This window comes from Giraffa tippelskirchi, chromosome 8 (assembly GCF_054371585.1).
Source record: "Giraffa tippelskirchi isolate mGirTip1 chromosome 8, T2T-mGirTip1v1.2.pri, whole genome shotgun sequence".
In the NCBI taxonomy this organism is placed as follows: domain Eukaryota; kingdom Metazoa; phylum Chordata; class Mammalia; order Artiodactyla; family Giraffidae; genus Giraffa; species Giraffa tippelskirchi.
In genome coordinates this window covers 141,003,592-141,023,245 of record NC_137282.1, presented here as the reverse complement: position 1 = coordinate 141,023,245, position 19,654 = coordinate 141,003,592, and the positions used below count along the sequence as shown (strand labels likewise).

General features: G+C 44.5%; 1 protein-coding gene and 1 long non-coding RNA gene across 4 annotated transcripts in view; one reads left to right on the top strand and one right to left on the bottom strand.

The window, feature by feature from the left end:
- Positions 1–9,614, bottom strand: part of LOC145516258 (uncharacterized) — a 42,556-nt gene extending 32,942 nt beyond the window's left edge. Inside the window, exons 1-4 of one of the 2 annotated variants that reach the window (XR_014061243.1) lie at positions 9,480–9,614; positions 6,424–6,668; positions 6,035–6,141; positions 1,640–1,794 (exon numbers count right to left, since the gene is read on the bottom strand). This is a non-coding gene — a long non-coding RNA (uncharacterized LOC145516258). The remainder of the gene's footprint in view (positions 1–1,639; positions 1,795–6,034; positions 6,142–6,423; positions 6,669–9,479) is intronic. The other variant, XR_014061244.1, reaches the window with a different exon arrangement.
- A 159-nt stretch (positions 9,615–9,773) lies between these two features.
- The window catches only part of ELOVL5 (ELOVL fatty acid elongase 5), a 69,835-nt gene continuing 59,954 nt past the window's right edge, over positions 9,774–19,654 (top strand). The window contains exon 1 of one of the 2 annotated variants that reach the window (XM_081517389.1): positions 9,774–9,894. The gene's annotated coding sequence lies outside the window, so the exon portion shown is untranslated. Of the gene's footprint in view, positions 10,006–19,654 lie in introns of both variants that reach the window. The other variant, XM_081517390.1, reaches the window with a different exon arrangement.

Here is a 19,654-nt window from a genome sequence, read left to right as displayed (position 1 = left end):
CAGCATTTCACGTGATGTACTCTGTATATAAGTTAAATAAGCAGGGTGACAATATACAGCCTTGACATATTCCTTTCCCAATTTTGAACCAGTCCCTTGTTCCATGTCTGATTCTAACTGTTGCTTCTTGACCTGCATACAAGTTGTATGGTGGTCTGGTATTCCCATCCCATAAGAATTTTCCACGGGTTGTTGTGATTCACACAGTCAAAGGCTTTAGCATAGTCAATGAAGCAGAAGTAGTTGGGTGGGTTTTTTTGGGGGGGAGTTCCCTTGCTTTTTCTATGATCCAACAGATTTGGCAATTTGATCTCTGGTTCCTCTGCCTTTTCTAAATCCAACTAGTACCTCTGGAAGTTCTCAGTTCAGGTACTGTTGAACCCTAACTTGATGGATTTTGAACATTATCTTGCTAGCATGTGAAATGAGTGCAATTACACTGTAGTTTGAACATTCCTTGGCATTGCCTTTCTCTGGTATTGGAATGAAAACTAATTCAAAGTAATAAATAAAAATTGGAGGCACTTGACTAACCCCCTGACTTGAAAAAAAGTTTATTGATGTCAGAATGAGAATGAGGGTCTCTTTCCAGTAAGCCTTCATTCAATGCAGTAGTAGTTTAATTTGTTTCCAGGATGGCCTGTCTTGATTGCTATCTCCTCCTTTTCAAATGTGGCAGCCTCTCCCCATATGTGTAAAATTGTTTTGTGTGATAACAGAAAACCATAATGGGAAAGGCAAGCTCTTGCAGCTGGAATATTGACCTAGTTGTCAAAATACTAGGCATACCTAGATTGTTCTGACAAGTAAAGTAAATAGATTTTATTTCAATTCTTCTGTCTCTGATTTCTGTTTTTAAAAGTAAACTACTGATGTTATCTTCATGTGTACGTGCTCAGTTGCTTCAGTCGTGTCTGACTCTTTTGCAACCCCATGGACTGTAGCCTGCCAGACTCCTTTGTCCATGGGGATTCTCCAGGCATGAATACTGGAGTGGGTTGCTATGCCCTCCTCCAGGGGATCTTCCCTACCTGCGTCTCATGTCTCCTGCACCGGCAGGCAGATTCTTTACCACTAGCACCACCTAGGATGCGTATCTATTGCTTTGTAACAATTATCTCAAAACAGTGGCTTGAAACAACAGTTTGGGGGTTTTTTTTTCTGTCAAGTCACTTGGCTTGAGGGATTTTAGTTCCCCAACCAGGGATTGAACCCAGACCATAGTAGTGAGGGCAAGAGGAAAAGGGGGTGACAGAGGATGAAATTGTTGGATAGCATCATCGACTCAATGGATATGAGTTTGAGCGAACTCTGGACAATAGAGAAGGACAGGGAAGCCTGGCGTACTGCAGTTCATGGGGTCACAAGGAGTTGGACATGACTTAGCAACTGAACAAAAACAACAATATGGCGGTGAAAGCGCCAAGTCCCAACCAGTGGACTGCCAGGGAATTCTCACATTTTTAACTCAAAGCTTCTATAGGAGAGAAATCAGTGTGTTGCTTACTTAGGTGGGTTCTCTGCTCCAGGGCTTTTCACAGACTATACCCAAGATGCCCACAAGTCAGGAAAAAAGATGCCCTTAGGGCCTGTAATCATCTCAAGGCTTTAGTGGGTAAGAATCCACTTCCAAGCTCACCCAAGTGGTTGGTGTCAGGATTCTGTTCCTTGTAGACTGTCACATTGAGGACTTGAGTTCCTAGTTGTCTATTGGCTAGAGGCCACCCTTAGTTTCTTGTTATGTGAGCATTTCCAACATGATACTTGTTTCAACAAAATCTGCAAGTCAAGGAGCTATATGGAAAGAACCAATAAGATAGAAGTCACTACTTTCTTTCTTTCTTTTTTTTTTTTTAATATTTATTTATTTGGCTGTGCTGGATCGAAGTTGCCGCTCACAGGAGCTGCAATCTTCCTCGCAGCATAGGGGATCATTTGGTTTTGGCATGCAAGCTCTTAGCTGTGGCATGTGGGATCTAGCTCCCTGACCAGGGATCAAACCTGGGCCCCCTGCACTGGGAGCTTGGAGTCTTAGCCACCAGACAACTGTGGAAATCCCAGAAGTCACTTTTTTCCTACCTAATCTTGGAAATGTCATTCCATCATCTTTGCCATGTTCTTTCTGTTAGGAGCAAGTTACTAAGTCTAGTCCATAGACATGGCTATCAGGTGCCAGAGATTACTGGAGGCACTTTCAGAAGCTGCATATCCTGCATATCCTGCATATCTCATGCATATCCTGAAACAGCCTACTATGTTTTATTTGATGTCTTTCTCATGAAGAAAGTAAACAGTCTTTGGAAATCTTGTTCAGTAAATGTAACTGGCATAGCATAATGCTAGAGGAACAAAGATAAATGACACACATTCTGGCCTTGAGTTAAGGAAGAGAAGTATAAGCAAATGATTACAATATTAGCATTATAAGTGATAAAACAAAGGCCTGTACAGAATGCTCTGATTACAGGGAGAATAGGAAAGAAACATTTTGTCCTAGGTCACATCAGAAAGTAAAAAGGGTGCAGGAAGGAACAGAGAAAAATGAAAAGATTAGATACAGATTAAGACTATGTAGAAATTAATCTTACTGATCAGCAAAATACACAAATAACAAGGTTATTATTGTACTTCTAATTTTCTGGACTTTAAACAACTTTATGTGTATAGGGTATCAATCTGACAATAGAATGTATTCATTATATTGAAATACATCTGATGCGAGTCAATGCATCATTTAAACATTCAGATCAGAAGACAATACTACAAAACCATTAAACCTGAAAGAGAGTCGACTGAGTAAACCGACATTAGAGAATATATGAAAATTTTTTTAAAAAATGTGCTTCACCACCAGACACCAGGCAATAGTTTGCAGACATAACTGCACAGCAACATACACTTGTAGATTTAATTTGAGACTTAAGATGCTACATTTACTCTCAACGAAATTTGAGATTGTGAAATGAAATGGCATTGCCAGTTTTTGACATGTAAGAAAATGTCTAGTTCTGCAGGTACACAAAAGGAATAAATTTTATGACATGTTATATAAACTAATACATTGCATAACCTAGAACAATTAAACCAACTATGGCTAATGTTTGGGAAACTTGTTTTATAAATGTCAGAATTAGAGCAAAGCATATTCTGTACTATATCCCCAGCACCCAAGCCATCTAGAACACTTCTAGAACCCACTGCTCAAGTAGGACATAGTCCACACAAACATGCTCTTAACAACAGAACCACATCACTGCTCTTTGCCAGCTGCACATCGTTTTTAGCTAGAAGTGTGGTTATCATCTGCTTCTGTCTACTTTCTAGAATTCTTTAGCTCTTTCATATGTTGTAGAATGAAATATATCAATTAGAAATTTCTTGAGAAGCTTTCCTGATTTAAGATCGTGTCTTTAGCATAGCTTGTAAAGAGGTTGAGGACTGAGACCTGAATTCAATCTTAATTCTGCACTAACTGGCTTTGCAACCTTGGGTATGTCACTTAACTCTTCTGTGGCCCAATTCTGTCATCTAATTATGGTGCTGAAAGGATAAAAGGAGAGTGTAAATGGGAAAGGTTTTAGAAATTTATGAGTAGTAAAAAGAAAAAGAACTGGTACCAAATTTGACTCTTCATCTAAATGGTTATCATAACAGTCTCTGTTTCAAGAGAAAGTACTTGATATTCAAGATAACTGATACATTTATAGAAGAATCAGTCAATCAGTCAGTTCAGTCACTCAGTCGTGTCTGACCCTGTGACCCCATGGACTGCAGCACGCCAGACTTCCCTGTTCATCACCAACTCCCAGAGCTTGCTCAAACTCACGTCCATCAAGTCAGTGATGCCATCCAACCATCTCATCCTCTGCCGTCCCCTTCTTCTCCTGGCTTCAATCTTTGCTAGCATTTGGGCCTTTTCCAATGAGTCAGTTCTTCGCATCAGGTGGCCAAAGTATTAGAGCCCAAGTATTGGAGTTTCAGCTTCAGCATCAGTCCTTCCAATGAATATTCAGGACTGATTACCTTTAGGATTGACTGGTTTGATCTCCTTGCAGTCCAAGGGACTCTCAAGAATCTCCAACACCACAGTTAAGACATCCCAAATTCATACCAATTTAAGACAATGGTATGCCTTTTTCATCGTAACCAGAGTTACAGTCTTTTATCCTCTTTTAAAACAGTGCTTTCAAAAGGTTAGGTATTCTCTTAGAATGTGTTAACTTTTCAGATTAAAAAAAATTTTTTTAATGTATTTACTTATTTTTGGCTGCGCTGAGTTTTCATTGCTGCGTGCAGGCTTTTCTCTAGTTGTGGAGAGCCCCAGGGGCTACTCTCTAGTTGTGGTGCTCAGGCTTCTCATTATGGTGGCTTCTCTTACTGTGGAGCACTGGCTGTTGACATGTGGGCTTCAGTAGCTGCGGCTCGCGGGCTCTAGAGCACAGGCTCAATAGTTGGGAGTGCATGCACAGTCTTAGTTGCTCTGCGGCATGTGGGATCTTCCAGGACTAGGGATTGAACCCATGTCCCCTGCATTGGCAAGCAGATTCTTAACCACTGGACCAACAGGGAAATCCCTAACTTTTCAGATTTTAACATTTCAGAAAGGTGGCAGGAAAAAACATTATAATGGGGAACAGAAAAATAATACTCATCAATAGTAATTTTTAAAATTATTGTACTTGGTATTTTTTTTCTCTTAGACTTCATTTTTGGCCAAGTGGTACCTAATACAAACATATCTTATTGATCTGCATTTCAGTTTTCTATTCATTTTTTCCTTAATTTATCCACTGAATAAGTGTAAGTACTGCCTGAGGTCCTACCAGGTGCCAAGCAGTGTTCCAAGTGCTGAGGTTTCAAGCAGTGGTGAAGAGAAAAGCCTGTGCTCTCAGTAAGTTAATGGGGGGATGAGGATAAATAAATATTAAAAGTGAACCCATGCTATGTCTGACAATAAGTGCTAGGGAGGAAAAAAAAAAAGCAGAGTAAAAGCTTCCAGAATAGGGGAGGCAAAGAGGGAGATGTTACAAATTTAGAAAGTGATCAAGGAGAACTCTCTACAAAGAGGACGTTTATAGAGATCAGAGTGAAGCCAGGGTGCAAGCCTCCGAGGTTTCTGGGTTAGATTATTCTGGGCACGATTTTGCTGATGCATGGAGGTAAGATATGAAAGAGAGAGAGGAGTTAAACATAACTCTAAGGTGTTTGTTTTGAGAATACCCCAGGGGGAGCAAGTCTGGGGGAAAACCAAGAGCTCATTTTTTTTTTTTATTCTCAGTTTGAGATACATTTTAGATAGACAGCCAAGAGAAGGAGTCATTAATAGGCAGTTAAGAATATAAGTCTGGAATTCAGGGGAAAGGTCTGGGCTGGAGAAAATACATTTGAGAGCCAGCAGATTACAGATGGAATCTAAAGCCATTAAAGGGGGAGTGATAACATCACCTGGGAAATGAAGATAGAGATGAGGACACAGATCCTTTCTTTCATTATCCAGTTGCTCCTAGATAGAGCACTAAAGACTCTGAAAGGAAGTGGAGAAGACAAGACCAGAGAATCCAGAAATAGTTCAAATTGTTTACATTCGGCAGATATTTGTGAGCATCTGCTATTTGCCAGAGGTTCTGCTAGCTGTGGGGTAGCAACATGGTAGCCAGGCATGGGCAGTGCCTTCCAGTAGCTCACATCCATCAAGATGACAGAAATAGAGATAAATCTGGGTACATGTTGACCAGCAATAAAGAGGAGTGGCAGCAAAGTAACAATGGAAGCTTGGAACTAATTCCAAGGTCTGAGAAGGAAAGGAAGCTGCCTTTTAATCTCTCTCCAGCAAAGACAAAGCAGGCCAATGGGAACCCCAACAACAAGATAACAGAAAGCACAAATTAGAAAAGAGGAAAAAAGTAGGATCATAGGGAAGAAAAACAAAAGGCAGAGATGGAATAGTGTCACCCTTAGCTATAAACTAGCTTATGAAAGTGAAAGTATTAGTCACTCAGTCATGTCTCACTCTTTGGGACACCATGGACTGTACCTGCCAGGTTCCTCTGTTTATGAAATTCTCCAGGCAAGAATACTGGAGTGGGTTGCCATGTCCTCCTCCAGGGGATCTTCCCAACCCAGGAATAGAAGCCAGGTCTCCTGCATTAGAGGCAGATTCTTTACCATCTGAGCTACCAGTTAACTAGCTTATACTTGGCCTATATTTTAATCAGAATTCAAATGTCCAGAAGCAAACAGGGGCTTATATTTTATTACAAAGGACAGGTTTCACTGAGTTGTGCAAATACCTTCTCAGCACATATAGTATTTCCTCTTTAAATCAAACAACACTCCTTAGAATGGTATGCTGGTGAAACTTTCAATCATATTTCTTAATTCAACTTCGGAGAAGGCAATGGCAATCCACTCCAGTACTCTCACCTGGAAAATCCCATGGATGGAGGAGCCTGGTGGGCTGCAGTCCACGACTGAGTGACTTCACTTTCACTTTTCACTTTCATGCATTGGAGAAGGAAATGGCAACCCACTCCAGTGTTCTTGCCTGGAGAATCCTGGGGCCGGAGGAGCCTGGTGGGCTGCCGTCTATGGGGTTGCACAGAGTCGGACACGACTGAAGCGACTTAGCAGCAGCAGCAGCAGCAGCAGCAGCAATTCAACTTCAGGTGCTGTAACAATAGAACAAAATTTCCAATATTTCTCAATACTGAAGCAACCTTCTGATACAAATGGAAGTGTATGGTTGGAGGAGGTCTGGGATCACTGAAGGAAAAATGTTGCCAGAATTTAAAAATAGAGAAAAGCAGGAAGAGGAAGAGGAGAAGGAATAATAAAATAGTCAATTATTACATGAAGGTAATTCAACAATCACTTTTTGGGGGACTACCATGGATGCTTTATGGAATCAAGCAAGAGTTACAGGGCTTTGTACGGCACCTACTTGGGTTCACTTTTGATAGGTTGGTTGTCAGGTTTGGAATGACTTCACCACAGGGTGTAGGAACCAACTTGGCCAGGAAGTTGATTCCGACACTCACTAACATACTTTTCTTGAACCCTGGCATGGAGTCCTACCCATTCTTTTGATTTATTTTGGAAAAAAAAAAATAGCCACAGTTAAGTTGGAGAGCCATTTCTTGCAGCTTTATCCATGAATGTGATGGTGCAACCAGATGGAGTAACTCATACTGAGGTCATGGTAGCCAGTTCACGCTGCAGGGTGTAAGATGAGTTAGGTGGGGGCAGAAGTTCCTCCCTGAATTATATATGTATTGGGAGCCCTAAGTCTCTGGATGGGGAGAGAATGAGAACACGACCTTACTAGCTTAAGTTTGAGAGGCGTCAACAGTCTTGGGACATATCTATCTGACAGAGTTTTTGAGTTCTGGAGCAGGAAATGGAAGTATCAATATGATGATGGTGAGGCAGGGATAAGAGCTCACATACTTATTAAAGCATATTTACTAAGCTCTTATTATATATCAGGACTGTAGTAATATCTGAGAATAAATAATGATCAAAATTCAACACACAGTAAACTCCCTTCCAATAGACTTTACAATCTAAAGTAAGGGTCTTCAAAGTGGAGGTACAAGCACCCCACAGACCGAACACGATGTGACAGTCAGGAAACTACAATGCAGAGTGAAAAATGCCCTAATGGAAACCAAGATAACAGATAATAACTAAGGCGTTTGTCAAGAGCATGTGAAAAGACATCCTTTGGGAGATAGGAATAAAATAATAAACTTTATATTTACTTTTATCTTAAAATAAGAAAAAATATTTAATATTTAATGTATGATGATGGTTACATAAGTCCATGTGCATGCATGCTAAGTCTCTTCAGTCGTGTCTGACTTATTGCGACCCTATGGACTGTAAGCATGTCAGGCTCCTCTGTCCATGGGATTCTCCAGGCAAGAATACTGGAGTGGGTTGCCATGCCCTCCTCCAAGGGATCTTTCTGACCCACAGATCGAACTCAGGCTTCTTATGTCTCTTGCACTGGCAGGTGGATTCTTTACCACTAGCATCACCTGGGAAGCCCATATAAGTCCATAATTAAAAATAAATACAGATTTGGTGGCTCAGATAGTAAAGAATCTGCCTGCAATCCAGGAGACCTGGGTTCGATTCCTGGGTCAGGAAGATCCCCTGGAGAAGGAAATGGCAACACACTCCAGCATTCTTGCCTGGAGAATTCCATGGACAGAGGAGCCGGGCAGACTACAGTCCACGGAGTTGCAAAGAGTTGGACACGACTGAACGACTAACCACCAACAACAGATATTTTGATAGTATGGGTTTAAAACATTTTATTGATAGGTAAACACAATAAAAACAATTCTGTGTGGTATAAAACTTGAGATTTTTGGAATATCAAGTTACATTTGAAAATTTTAAAACCTGGAAAGATAGATTTGGATAGGGTGACAGAGAGTTGAACCAGCTCTGGCCTTGAACTTCCAGCGGAAGAGTGAAGAGTAAGGGAGACATCTTTGCTGAACTCTTCTGTGCCTCTGACAGATGCTTTTTCACATGCCCCTTGACAGAAAGTTATTCATCAATTTATGTATTTTGGCTTCTGTCAAAGCAGTTTACCATTCTGCACAGTAGTTGTTTCCTGACTGTATCATTTTACATGGGGAGGGAATTCTTGCAGTTTTTTACACCAAGCATAATATTGCAAACTGCAGTCAGTGTTTGTGGAGTAGAATGGCAATCAGATATTAAAAATCTTAGTTATCTGTGTATGTTTATGTTATCTAATTTGTATATAGTTTGAACATCTTAATTCTTAAGGCAATGGGCGATGGCCCAGTGCCTGGAACACACCTAGCACATGATAAACATTACATTGTATGTAAAATAAATTTGCCTGCATTAAATACTTGGCTATGTTGGATCCATGGGCATTGGGTAACAGAAATATAGTTAGAGTGCACTGGGAGAAAGGTTTAATTTCTGAGACCTAATATGAAGAAAGCATAGGATACTAGGATGATGAAGGCCTTAAATTATCCAAATATCAGTGAAAAACAGCAAGGATCTACTCATGCCCCAAACACAAAGCACTTTGTCTTACGTGCTTGTATTTGTCTAGTTGAAAAGATGTCACTTACTCCATCACCTTATCTCCTACAAAAAGTCTTGAGGAGAAATGGAGTTGGCAGTGATCACTAATGGAAAATCAGAATCCCTAAGAAAAATCATGGTAAATCTACCAACAGGGAGTTAAGCTATAGCATCAGTTTCCAGCGCTTTTTTTGTTGTTGTTGCTGCCCTATTTCGTTAGTTCTGGTACTCTCCGTAGGCATTTAACCCTTTCATCTAAAACCAAGAACTGGCTCCCTTCCAGAACCCGAGAGGAGACAGCACCACAGACTGTTTGGACAGTCTGCCGTCCAAACGCAGCCACACAACCCTGCCACGCCTGGCAGTGAGAGAAACCCAGTTCAGGGCATCGAGAACTTCACCGGTGCTATTGCGCAGGCTCTGCGTTCCACGCAGGCTTATTAGGAAGAAAGCGGATAAAATTGCCCAGAGACACGTGAACCAGAGGGGACCAACCCGGACCACGGCTCTCCACTGCATCGGATTCTGGAATTTACAATCACGAAAGTTCTATTGTCTCACGATTGGCTCCCGGGCCGCATGACATCATAGCGCTAGATTCGGCCTCCGGACGGCGATTGGCCTGCCGCGCCATTGTGACGTCACGGTCAGCCCACGTTCTGATTGTAGATACCCGGCGCCTTCCTCTTCCCATCGCCGCTGCCCCTGCTGGCCGGTGCCTCCCTCCAGCCTCCTCCCGGCTCGGCTGGTCCCCGGGCTCCGCCGCCACCGCCGCCTAGCCGCTTCTCTGAGCCGCCGCTGCGCTCGGCCTAAGAGGTAAGCGGGCGGCTCCGGAAAACTTCGGCTGGCCGCCGCTCGGCCATGACACCCACGCCGGTGCGCGGCCGGGACCGAAGGATGCGACCCCGCTGTTGGGTTCTGAACCTGGTGAGCACGAGCGACTGCCGGCCCGGCCCGCGCCGCGCCCGCGTGGCGAAGGAGCCCGCCGGACCCGGGTCTCAGGGCGCGACGGCAGGCGCCTCGGCCGTTTCGGCGCGATGCTGTCTCACCTGTTCAGCGGTGGAAGCCGCCGGCAGGCGGTGTGCCCACTGACTGGCGCGGCGGGAACGCACCCGGCTCGCCTACGGGAGGCAGGGCGGGGTGGGCTCTGCGCTCGGGTTCACCCGCCCGGGCTAGATGAACGCGCGGCCGGAGGTCCAGGGAAGAGCCCCGAGAGCGATCGCGCTTCCTTGGAGGAGAACAAAACCCGCGTGAGCCGGGAGAACCACCGCGGGGTCGGGGGGTCGCGGCGCGGGTCGGTCCCCTCGGGCCTTTCGTTTTCTCTCTTGCCCTCCCGCCTCTGCCCCCGCCCCGGAGGCGAGCCCGCTAGCCTGGGAACGCTTCGGTTTTTATTAAAACCAGATAACTGTAGCCATCCTCGGAGAAGATGAGGCCGGTGGGGAATCGCGGGGGCGGGGACTCGGGAACCACCTGGGCTGCTCTTGAGGGAATCGGGGCGCGAGGGCGGTGGGGTCGCGGGCTGGAGCGGCTCGCGGCCGGGTCTTGTCTGCTGCAAGTAGCAAGGAAAAGTCCTCTTTTACAGTTTAAACGCAGATAAAACTCGCCCCCCACCCTACCCCAGGGTTCGCAAGCCCGCCTCGGGGTGGAGGGAGTCGTGCCTGGAGCAAGACTTGTTATTCTGAACTGTGTCTTGCAACCAACCGTTCCGTGCCCTTGCACTTTTAGGGTGATGGTTTCCCCTGATCACGACTGTAGTTGAGCTCAGCTCTTGGCTTCTTGATTGCAAATTTGGATAATGCACTTGGCCCACTTTGGGGTGGGGGTGGGGAGTCCCGAATGGAAGAATCCAGTGCATGACTTACGAGCTGGGCTGCGGAACCTAGAGTTTCGACGGGAGAGTGGTGGGGAGCCTTAATTCTTTAAAAGCGGGACCGGTGGCAGGAAGTGCTTTCTTTATAGGGTGGCACGGAAGAGCTCATGTTGCTTGTTAGGTTTTGTAACTTGTTTCCCTGACCACTCAGTAGATAACCTGTTGGTTTGCACTTGTTTTACTTGCACCTCTCAGCCAACAGCACTTAGGACAGAATCTAGAGATAGGGACACAACCGGTTTGGCATTCGGTGGCTGTGGATGTACAGTTTAACTTTCCATCTGCGGTGAGGGGACAAGCGCATCACTGTTTCAATCCGCTTGGATGCTGCCCGGGATTGTCTAGGGAAAGCTCAGTCACTCGTGTCCCTTTTACATTCTTACCCTAGATTATAACTTCTCATCAACAGGAAGTTTTTCTGGACAGATTCTCTTTTTCGCATTTCTTTTTTGTTTCTAACTGAAGACAAAAGGAGGAATGTTATTGATGGTTACTGATGGCTAGTTTTACAGAATATGGAACAGAATTTAGCTGAAAGTGAAAGTAGAAAGTGTATTAAAATTTGATGGTCAGATTTTTTTTCAAGAAAAGTACCTCATTACTTCAGACTCTGTCCTCAGCTTCTTGATTCAATTTTGAGATCATTTCTGTCCAGGGTTTCATGTTGCAGAATTGTTAGGGATTCCATGAGATGATACAGTTGAAAGTGCCCAGCATGGGGGCTTGCCAAATAGTGGTTTGATAGATGTTTCTTCTTCACTTATTTTTCTTCTTGGGGAAGGGGAAGTGAGGTTTAGGGGATATGGTCAGGAATAAAGCTGGAGAATCTCAAATAACTGGGAAAATATTTAAAACTAGGTTTTCACAGACACTAATTCCAGTATTCCAGCAAAGCCGCTTTTGAAAATGAGGTGAGTTATCTCTTTCCCTGGGATCAGCTGAGCTTTTTCTTTGGGCGGGGGGGTTGTCAGAATTCTTAATTTGGGGATGTTTGCAAGGACCTCCTTGCCACTACCTCCTCCTTTTCTCTCAGCCTAACTGTTGATTGTCCTCTTGTTTGTAGAAGTGAGTATCAGTCCTTGGGTGTCTTATTTCCAACTTGAATTACAGAAATCAAGGCAAAGCTGTTTACCATCTTTTAGGGTGACTTTGATGCCTAAGTAGATAGTAGAGAGTATGGATGATGGTTTTACTTTTTACTCAGCCCCTTACTCGGCCACATCCTGTCCCTCTCCCCTAAGAAAATTTCTAATTATTTTTAAGCCCTCCTTTGTGCCTACCAACTCTTCTGTTACTGATGGAAACAGTTACTGTTTCCATTAGTTACCAAATGGGTTTGTCTTTGTATACATTCAGTTTCCGGTATTACTGATATGGGCACCTTCCTATTAATAGTTGCTTTCCATAGATAATTCTTGCAGCCTCCCTATAGGAAGTCATATCCCCTACCTCTTTTATAAAGAATTGAGAACTGAGGCCTAGAGATGCCAGGTGACTTGTCCAAATCGTGTAGATCTGTCTCCTGCAACTTACCTGCCCTGTCCTCTGTCCTTGTGCTGCTGGGATTTGTTCAGTGGGCTCTGCCCTTCATGTAACTCTGTTACTCTGTAACTTAAAAATCTAACCTCATGATTAAAGGTCCATCTTCAAGCCATCCAAGATGAACAATTTGCAATCTTTCACATCTGTAAAGTCTGTTCCTTCCTGTTAGCCCACATTTGATTCACTCTTTCTATTAATTTATTGGCTTGTCAGTTACTGAGTGTGTGCTGTGTGTGTGTCTTGGGGTTGTATACAAAGCTGAACAACACAGTTTCTGACTGCAAAGGGCTTTCCGAAGTCGCTTATACTTTAATCCTTTTACACCTGTACTTAGTCTGCACCTTAGACTAGAAGGGGATCAGAAGCAGATTTCTGAGGGGGGGCTTGTCTCACTGTATCTGGGAAAGCTTTATGGCAGAGCTTGCCAGGTTATCAGCTCCTTGCACTGCGCAGTTGGTTAGGATGCTTTTTGTGCAAGAGACAGAGAACCCAGTGCCAGATGGGCTTAAATGACCACCCGACCTGAAAAGTCCCATAGGCAAACTTATGTTCTGTTTCTCTGAAGTCTTCTCAGATGTTTGTTTTGTCCATAGGCTGATCTTGCAAGATGACTGCCAGTTACAGTCTAGACCCCCTGTTACCATATTCACATATGGGAACTTCCACCACCTTCCAGAGAGGGTCCTTGGCCTTGATTTAGGCCTTGGTTACTTGAAGTAATAACTAGAAGAGTGGAAATCTGATATCCTGGGGCCCATCCCAAACTGAGGAAGTGGGTTTAAGTTTCACCTCACCTACCTGGCTGCTAAACTACACCTTCAGGGAATGTCTCTGTGGATATAGGGGTGTTTGCCAGTATCGGCTATAAGGGCCTCCAAGGATGTCAGGCCCCATGAAAGAGAGAATTGAATTAAATGAAACAGAACAGAATCCACATTTGAATTTCACCTCACCCATCATAGAGGAGTCTTACAGGTGCACAGAGGACAGGCATTCTATGTGAGAACGTTTAGAGAGCAGACAAGTGCATCATTGGACATTAAAGCAAGTAGCCCACATGCATGAAGCTGACAGGCAGAAGTGGAAAGAAAGGTTAGAAAGACAAGTTGTTGATAATAAGGGTTAACTTTTATTAAACTATTACTATGTGTCAGACTCTGCACTGAGCCCTTACATGGATTTTTCTCAAGTACTGTTAGTTGGTACTCTAAGCACTCGCACTTCACAAGTGAGGAAATGGAGGCTCAGAAGTTTAGATGCTTGCCCAAGTGCCACAAAGCATTCTAGCCTGGGTGGTCTCGACCTCTTAGCCTATTGTCTTTCCTGAGATGTTGTCACAAGATCACTGAGGCTTTTGGAGTGGAAGAAGTGTATCGTGAATGTTGTGCTCCAAGGACATGAGTGTTGTCCGAGTGCGTGGGATGGATTGGTGGGGATGGACATGGGGGATATGAGGACTGGGAGGCTGTTGGAGCAGACCAGGGCAGCGGTGAGGCCTCACCTGGAGCCACGGCCATGAGCACAGACTGGAGCGAGCTAATCGTTTGAGAATGTCTCTAGGAGAAGATCTACACAACTTTAAGACCAGTGGATTGAGGGCCAGCAAGAGGAAGGGTGCTCTCGGGCCTGGGGGTTAGAAGCACTGCAGTGTCATAGAGGGAGAGGAGGCTTTGTTCTCCCGTGGAAACATCTCAAGGGCCCATGACCCATCCAGACAGGCCCTTTCTCCCACTCTGGTCCCCACTCCTCTTTGCAGCCGGTGTTTGTCTGCTACAGTAGAAGGACGTGTTTCCACCACATCTCATCAATTTTCAGGCAGTTTTTCACATTTTAACATACCTGGGTAGTGATGAAGCTTGTAATCAGTGGCATGGTAAGATCACACGAGCCCTCTTGCCCATTTTAATATTACTGAAATTGCTTATGGATGAGAAAAGGAAAGTCTCAGTGTTGGTGAGCTCGTGGAGTCAGTTGCTAGCAGAGTAAGAACCAAGGCCTCTGGGTCCTCTCATCCACTGAATTACCTAAACTCACATAAAATAAACATTGCCTCGTAATACAGGATTATAGTAGAGCACATGTATATTCCTTTGTTTATTGAAACGGAAGTAATCTGAGAGGTTTGGAAGGCACAGTGGTTTGGGTAGGGTGCCTCATCCTTGTATGGAACCTGGCTGCCCTGGTTTGTTGTTCTAAACCTGCCATCAACCTTAAATCAACTCTGGGCGTTGGTCCTTTACTTTAAAACTAAACAGTTATACCACGGTGAATTTCAGGATCCTTTCAGAATGAAAATTTTTAATTTTTGCTTTTGCAGAGATCTGATCCTTTTGCTTCTGTTTGATCAGGGATAGAGAATGAAAGTTGAAATCCTTCAGATCTTTGAAAGGTAGATGTCAGAAATCAGAAGTGGAAATACAGTTTTCTCTTTAAGAAGTTAAACGTAACCGCTGGAGTCATTCCGGCCTAGCAGAGTTAGTTGTTCAGAAAGGTTGACCCTCCTCATGTTGGGGTTTGTGTCATAGAAGCGCCTTCCCACCCTATCCTGATTTCAACCCATAAATGTTACCATTACCAAGCCGCTTGATTCCTTCTGGCATGTTTCCTCCATGAGGATACTTTTATTTGACTCAAATACTTTGCTTTTAAAATTGTGTGGCCCCTGGATTGAAAATAGTCATACTTGCTGAGTTTTTAGGAAGACTGAATCCTGTCCTCCCTGTCCACTCCCCTTCTGGTCCCATTTGAGTGCAGTGGTGTGTGATACACTCAGTGTTCCTTGTATCTTGTTAGATTTCAGTACCTCTCGTTTGATGTCTTGCTGACTGGGATTTAGAGAACAGTTTTTCACTTAAGATTTCTAGTGCTGGGACTCTCATGCTTTCTCTGGTTAGAATAACCATTTTCTTGAAACAACTGCAGTTTCGAATGACAGTCCTGATACTAAGTTCACACCCTCCTGTGAGCACATGCTGGTTACAGGTTCCATCTGTGTTACACTTTTTCCCCCATTGTCAACACTTTCACCCTGTCAGAGCTAACCTCTGATATGTGCATACTGCTGCTGCTGCTCAGTCGCTTCGGTCGTGTCCAACTGTGTGTGACCCCATAGACGGCAGCCCACCAGGCTCCCCCGTCCCCGGGATTCTCCAGGCAAGAACACTGGAGTGGGTTGCCATTGCCTTCTCCAATGCATGAAAGTGAAAAGTGAAAGTGAAGTCGCTCAGTCGTGTCCAACTCTTGGTGACCTCATGGACTGCAGCCCACCAGGCTCCTCCATCCATGGGGTTTCCCAGGCAAGAGTACTGGAGTGGGGTGCCAACAGACCTAATTAGAGCCACACTGGAGAGTTGGCCACTCTGGTCCTTATCTTATCTGAGTTATCCTGAACCCTGGAGTACCTGTTCCTTTTGTCTTGGCATGGCACATGCTCCTACAAAGTAACTGTGAATTTCTCCTTCCCCAAAGAATAGTTCTCATGACACCGAAATTTAATAATTATTCATTTGCTTCCCTGGGAAGTTTCACCATGTGCTGATGTCCCTTGAGGGTAGCGTTTAGGGTACCTCTGCTTCAGGCTTTAGCAGAAAAAGTACATTACCTTAATATTTATAGGAGCTGTTGACACTTGTATCTACCCTGTTTTTGAGCTGATATGTACCTTGTGAAAGTTTGAGTTTACCTCTTACAAAACTTCCAAATGTTTACTATGGATCTAAAGTGCATTTATTAAAAGTATCTACTACACGCTTTTAAAAGTTAGCAAAGCAGTAGGAAGGGGATTGGAGAAGAGGCCTTTCAGGTTAGCAGCTGCATGGAACCAGGGGTCCAGCTCTTCCCTGAGAACTGGGCAGGCATTGGTGGGCCAATCACTCCATCTCTCTGAGACTTCTGTGCCTCCTTTGGGGCGGAGGGACTGTTGAGACTGTCAGTATTATACATAAAAGTTAAGTAGGGGACTGACTGAATTTGATGAGCATCATTAAAAAAAAATCTCTCTATTGACTAGGATGTTCACTGAAGCATTGTTTATAATAGAAGATTGAATCAGCTGAGTAATGTTCTTCAGAAGAATAAATGATGCTGCAGTTGGGCAGTGTAATACTTTGGGACTTATGAAGAGGATGAGGCTGATCTGTGGATGCTAAAAATACTACACGTTAGGCACTTTTCTAAGGTGCTTCACCACCAAAGCCCCCCCCATGAGGTAGGTACGCCCAGTTTTACAGATGAGGAAACTAAGGCATAGAAAGGTTAGGTGACTTGTTCAAGGCTCCCCAGCTAGCAGGTGGCAGAGGCAGGGTTCATATCCAGCCTGGTCGAGGGCGTCCAGCATCGGTTTCCTTGTCTGGCCCCAGGCTCACCTGGGTTTGATCTACAAGGTGTGTAAAACCTGAGGGGTGTGGGCTGGGAGGAAGGACACCTTCATCCTCGAGGGAGCTTCCATCTCCAGATTGTCTGCTTTCCCTTGGGTAGAGATGTACATCGTGTGTGTTTTTTGAACATCCAGGTTGTTCTGACACAGGCCTGATTAAAGACTGCTTGTTCAGGTTGTTGAGACTAACACCTTCCCCACCCCTTTAGTTCTCTTGGGATTCTTTCTCTTTTAGGACTTCTTAGTTTTCTTTCTGGTTGTGGGTCACTAGGTCTGACAATATTATGATGGCTCTAAGTACCATAATCCCTAAAATACGAGGATCACAAAATTCAGAGTGGTTTATATATTAGCATGGGATGTAACCAGGTGGTAAAATAACCGTTGGCTGTAGAGGAGATGATAGATAATTACTGGGTTGTGTTTGCTTTTAAATACGCCACATTGTAGTAGGCTTTTTTCTTTTTTAAATACATTTTAACTCTGCCTGTTCCTCTTATCACCCCCCTCGCACCCCACACCCAAACAATTATAAAATGTGGGGGTTTGGATTGAATTTCTTTTATAAAAAGGAAATGTGTTTTCCTGTCATATCCTTATTTATGTTACACTGTTTGAATTAAAATCTAAGACCTTTTCTCTCGAGGGGGTACGTAACATATCTTTGTTAATTATGTCCCTCTGTTCTCTTTTCATTTCAGCTGAGGCTGTAACTCTGCCTTTGTGTATTTTGTATGCATTATCTTGGAGATCATGATAATTTATTTTGAATATTCAAGTAATCACATCAGTTAAGAGGCTGCAGTCAGATTTAGAATTACAAGCAGCTGCCCACAGCAGATGATGTTGCTTAAAAGCCTCTTAAATGTTTGTCTCCCACCCATTTGCAATTGCAGTCTGATTTGTATATTAGAAATGGGGTTGAAGTAGAGCTCAGTCCCCTGAAGCTGGGTCTTTAAGGGACCAGTTAGAGACTTGCAGAGGATTGCCTGTCCTGATCAGTGCAGCCGTTGATTGTCTGCAAGTCTGCTTCATCGAAGAATGTGGTTGCCTTGTGAAACAGGTCAGAGCTTCTCCAAATAACTCCTTAAATACAGTGTTTTGGGACTTCATGTCTTGGAGAATGCTTTATGTACTGTGCTTGTTATGGCAGCTCCTTTTTGTTTGCTTTGAAAGACATGGTAGGTTTGGAAGAGGCTCAGTGACCCCAGAGCAAGGTGGCACTGAATGCAGAGTGATGTTGGGTGCCCTCCATCGGGCCCTGGTACAGAACTCCATGCTTGAGTTTACCATCGTTTTGCAAATGGTACTGGCATGTTATAAAGGACTTCCAAAATTCAAAATATAGGTGAATCGTTGCAAAGTACTGTTGGAAACCCAATCTAAGTGGGTGACTTCCTTGTCCGTGGAGTCAGGTATCCACCTGCCCACCTGCTGTCCATCTCAGACATTTATTTCTAATCCACTTCTGTCGTCTGAGCTCCAGATTCATCAGAAGCTCCAACTTCTCATCAGCTGATTCATTTGGTCGTCCTCCAAACCTGTCTCCCGTCTGCCAGCATGACCCGGAGCATCCCCGTCACCAGTTTGCCCAGGCCATTGGTGCCAGGGTCCTTCTCCCATCAACCACATCCTTCCTCCTTTCCTCCATCCGTCAGTCACCAAGTGGTGTCCATTTGGGTTCTGCTGTGTCCGCTGCCACCCTGCCTTCACAGCACGCCAGCCTTTGCTGGGTGCTTGGTTTCCCCCGGCTCCTCCCTGCCTCTCTGTGTTCAGGTCCCAACTGGGCTGTCACGATCTTCTGACATGTCAGTGGGATCCACGCGCTCCATACTGAAAGCTTCGTTTACTTTCACTTAGGGCCATCCTTGATCCCTCTTCACTTCCTGCCTGCACTTCTCACTCTGAACACCCCACAGTCTTGCATCTCCCCACCTGCCCTGTCAGCTCCATCTCTGCTGTGCACTGTCTGTGTCCGGATGCTTCCTCGATTGCTCCCCACTGACAAAAACACATGAAAGCAAAGCCAACTAAACAGCAGAAAAGGCCCTGTTGCTTGTAAGTCAGACTCACACACCCTGGAACCTCTGATGCTATTGACTTGATTAGCTGTTCCTACCCCTTCTGGCTCTTGTAACTTTGGTTATAGCCAGCTGACCTCTGTGTGTGCCAGCCTCCTCCTCATCAGGGGAGGACAACTAGTGCTTTCCTCCCCTCTCTGCTCCAGGTCTGGCGTGTTCCCTGTGTATTCTTGGTACCTTTGTGCTATCTAGCATGTAGTAGGTATCTGGCAATTATTTGCATGAATGTTTCTCTCTCTATGTACCTTTTGGGTATAATCAGTTCTGTAATCTGTGCTTATGGCTTTGTGAAGGTGAGTATGCCTCAATAGCCTGAGAAGCTTGAGAGTTTGTAACGCTGCACAGATGAGGAGCCCACCGGGGAAGCCGGCTCTGGGAGACAGAAGCCTTAGGGGGCCAGATTCCCTGCTTAGGGTTGCTGTTCGCCCAACCAGGCTGAGGGAGTAGCGCAAATTGCTAGACGTCCCCCCGCTGTCTGCAAGGAGCAGAGGATGCCGTTTCAACGTGCTGTGTTAAAGGGCCTTGCTTATTTGCATATTACCTTGTAGGACTTCTAGGTGAAATAAGCCAGGGATTTATTGTGGCACTGTGCCCAAGGAAGGAAGAGAACGCTCGCTGGTGTCTAAGCACTCAGCTATTCCCTAGTCAAATAATGGTCGAAACTGACACTCTTCTTTTTAACCTAATTTTGGTTGGCCTCAACACTGA